Raw genomic sequence first — 3,817 nt, forward strand, 5'->3', positions numbered from 1 at the left:
CACCGCGGAGCGCAGGGGACTAGAGCCCCGAACCCAGAGGGGCCGGAGCCCAAGCGCTGCCACCGCGGAGCGCAGGAGACTACAGCGCGAGCACCAGAACTGGAGCCCAGCCTGGAGCCTCGCGGATCGCAAGAGACGAGAGCCCAAGCGCTGGAGTTCGGAGCCTGGAGTCCCGAACCCGGCTGCCCGGAGCGTAGATCCTCGGAGCCCGGAGCGCTGGAACCCAGCTCTGCTCTGGAGGGCTCGGCTCCTGGGGCGCCGCGCGCAGCCTCCCGAGGCCTGACCTGAGCCGCCTGGGCTGGGCCAGCCTGGGGCCTCCGCCTCCCCGGCCCAAGGCCCCCAGATCCCCCCGGCCCGGCCCGGCCCGGCCCGGCCCGGCCCGGCCCGGCCAGGCCCGCGACCCTCCTCCTCCTCCTCCCCCTCCTCCCCCTCCGCTGCCGCCGCCGCCGCCGCCGCCCCGCGTACTCAACCTTCCGCCCCGCCCCGCGGGCCACGCCTCCTATGCAAATTACCCGCTCGCCTCTCAGCCAATAAGAGGCCAGCCTGGGCCTGCGCCTCTGCAGATGTAGCCAATGGACGCACTGTGAGGCGTGGCCTCCCGACCCTGCGCGGGTGGTAGGCCCCTGTGCCCCGTCCGAAGGCCGCGCGGCGCGTTCATTTCTGCACGTCTTCCTTCTGGGCAGAACCACTTCTCCGGAGATGGGGGAGGGTCGCCTCCACAGTGAGCCCGCCCCCCCCCTTGCGTGACCAAACCGCGCAGCCCAGAAAGACGGGGAACGGAGAGATAGAGGGAGAGGCGGCCCGTAGGCCCTAGCCAGACTGAGGCGGGGAAGGCGACAGAGCTCCAGGCTCCCCCTAGGCTAGCGCAATGGTACAGACCTCGCCTGACGGCCACGCCGGGCCATGAAGACGGAGTCGCTGGGCACGTAGCCGCCGGCGCCGCGCACGCACGTCGGGCCCCGCCCCCCAGTGCGCGCGCCGCCCACCCCCTACTGAGCTGCGGGCTCCCAGAGACCCGATGTAGTACCCCCGGCGGTCGCGCTGAGGCGCCAGAGCACTACAAAACTTCAGCGGGTAAGGTCTGACTCCCGCTAGCTTCCGGCACCTCCGCTTCCTCTTGCCTGTACCTGGCTTCCTTCCCTCCCTCCCTGTTCCCCATCTCCAACCTCTGCACCCATCTTCCACTGTGGTCCTGCCTCCAGGCCTTCCCTTCCCGCTCTTCTTCTCCAATCTTCATACCCATTCTCTTTTCTGTCCTTCCTCTCCCAGAGTCCTTTCCAGCCTCCACTTCTCCACCCCGTTCTGTTTCGATTACAGAGATAAGTCAGACACTTGAGACCTACAGATCAGCTCCCTTTTCTCCCCCCAGATTCCCTTGCCTGCATTTAGCCTGGAGTTCAAGGCCCACCTCAGTCTTGGGCAGCTATCTTCCATCTTGCCCCTTCCTTTGTGCCCACTGGCAATGCACTAAGGGGGAGGTCCATCTGTGGCCCCTGAGGATGCCTCGAAGGCATTTAGTGGAGGCTCCCAGAGAAGGACCTCAGCTGAGGCCTGGCGGTCAGCACTCCCCCCACCTCCCTCGAGGCTGACCCAGAACGCTGGTGGCGTGGTGGGCTGTGAGACCTGAGTGTCCTGCCCTGATCCGACGCCATCTGGGCTGCGGGGGATCCCAGGAGTGAAGCCAGGAGAAAGGCCAGAGGGGCCAGGTGGAGGCCCTCCACGCATTCCCCCACACCCCAAGGCCTCCAGCCCCCCCCCCATTCCGGTCTTGTCCCCCTCCGTGCCCCAAGGCCTCCAGCCCCGCGCCACTCCCATCTTGTGCTTCTAAAATTGACTTTCTGAACCCTGGTGGAAGACTGGCGTTTCTCCCTCTGACGATGACTTAGCTTGTACTCAGGATTCTAGCTCAGTTGTTCTCAGACCTGGGGATCTTAGAAGCCCTTTACGCTGGACCCCCCCCACCCTCCAACCTCCACGAAGAGCTTTTGCTTCTGTGGGTCAGAGCTCTTCCTGCTGATCATGCTAGAAATGAAAACCTCTCGGTATTGTTATAAAAATCATTCTGAGCCCAGAAGGGGCCTCCAGGACCCTCGGGAGGTTCCCAGACCCCGCCCCCAGTCACCCTTCTCTGGACCTGCTTTGGAGAAGCCTCCACAGGGGAGCCTTCTGACCTCAGCTGGATTCCAACTCTTCACATCCCTCCCCTCCCCCCAGGCTCCTCCCCAGTGCACAGCACATAGTAGGGCCTCCATACATGTTTGAGACTCTCCTGTCCGGTCCCCAAACGCTTCCTGCCCTTCGTCTCAGCCGCTCTACAGAACAGCCCCAAGAGGACAAAAGACAGGGATTGTCCCCCCAATTTCATAGAGAAGGAAACTGAGACTCCAAGAGGGGGACTAATTTGTCCAGGAAGAGTCTCTGTCCCTCTCACAAGCTTCTGACTCTTGCAGCAATGAAGGGTCAGACTTGGGGGGGGGGGGAATTGCCTTTTCTCAATGGGGGGTGGGGGGCGCAGGTGCAGGTGCAGTGGGCCCCAAGCCTTGAATACAATTCTAGCCCTGACACACATCTGTGGCCAGCGAATAAGAATTCACCTCAGTCTTCTCCCCTGGAAAGGGAGGGTACAGCCTCTGGCCTAGTGCTTAGTACAGAGCTCTGGGCCTATGCCTTCACTGGGCTGCCTGGTTAGCTGGGAGAGGTAGGCGGTGCCAAAGTGTGCACTGGGTGCACCGTGAGGCGCCATCCCCCATCTGGGCTTTTGTTGGTCTGCTAGCATTTAGCTCAGTGCCGAGCATACAGGAGGTGCTTCATAAATGCTTGATGATGGATGGATCTCCCAGGCATAGAGGGCAAGCCTTCACAGCTGCTGAGCTCATCTTCCCGAAGCCCAAACCTGAGTAGCCGAGCCAGAGGCTCTTCCCGGCCAGTCTCCAGCTCACCAGCCTTCCCTGGCTAATACATCCTTCATTTCCTCCGCAGCCCCCCAGGCGAGCCAGCCACCCCGGAAGGACAATCCCTGTCTCCTTCAAGAAGCCCTAGGCATCAGTCCCACCCCCACCCCCTAGTGGTGAGGCTTACACAACATCTCCCACCAGTGGAATATAAGCTTCCTGAAGGCAGGGATGTTTCCTTTTGGCCTTTATCTCCTCAGGGACTATCTTTGCCCCTGGCAAGCAGTGCTGTTGGTCATGTCTGACTCCATTTGGGGTTTTCTTGGCAAAGACACTGGAGTAGTTTGCCATTGCCTTCTCCAGCTCATTTTACAGATAAAGAAACTGAGGCAAACAGGGTAAAATCACTTGCCCTGGGTCACTCAGCTAGGAAATGTCAGAGGCTGGATTTGAACTCAGGTCTTCCTGACTCCAGGCCCAGGGCTCTGTCCACCATACCACCAAGCTACCTCCATCATTTCTTGTCATCTGACTGTGCCCCTTCACAGCTCCACTAACAACGCATCAGTTGTGCCTGTCTTCTGCCAGCCCCTCCAACAATTAACCTTTTCCCCCTTTGCTGATCTGGTGATTCTACGGTGGGACCAGCTCTCCAAGGGTGATCTGGCTTGCACAGAGGTCCAAAGGGGGTCCCCACTGGCCCCTTCTCTGCTGGGGAATGGCTCTCCTTGCTCCCCTTTTTGAGTGGGGTCTGCTGGCACACAGCAGGCACATAATAAATGCTGGTGGGTGGAAAGATGCGTGCAGACCCGCGGGGGGAAGGCCGTGTGGAACAGATAGAAATCCCACCCCCTACTTTACCCATGCCCTTCTTACAGCCTCGCCTAACCGCGCAGGCTCCCCTCCCGGCTTCTCCCTCCCCCCCC

The 3,817-nt window shown here is 61.2% G+C and overlaps 1 long non-coding RNA gene across 1 annotated transcript in view; it reads right to left on the bottom strand.

Moving 5' to 3' along the window:
- Positions 1 to 944, bottom strand: part of LOC114041651 — a 2,439-nt gene extending 1,495 nt beyond the window's left edge. The window contains exon 1 of the long non-coding RNA XR_003568936.1: positions 880 to 944. This is a non-coding gene — a long non-coding RNA (uncharacterized LOC114041651). The remainder of the gene's footprint in view (positions 1 to 879) is intronic.
- Between the last annotated feature and the right edge of the window lie 2,873 nt (positions 945 to 3,817).

The sequence above is a fragment of the Vombatus ursinus genome, unplaced genomic scaffold, assembly GCF_900497805.2.
Source record: "Vombatus ursinus unplaced genomic scaffold, bare-nosed wombat genome assembly UNPS02014176.1, whole genome shotgun sequence".
Lineage (NCBI taxonomy): Eukaryota > Metazoa > Chordata > Mammalia > Diprotodontia > Vombatidae > Vombatus > Vombatus ursinus.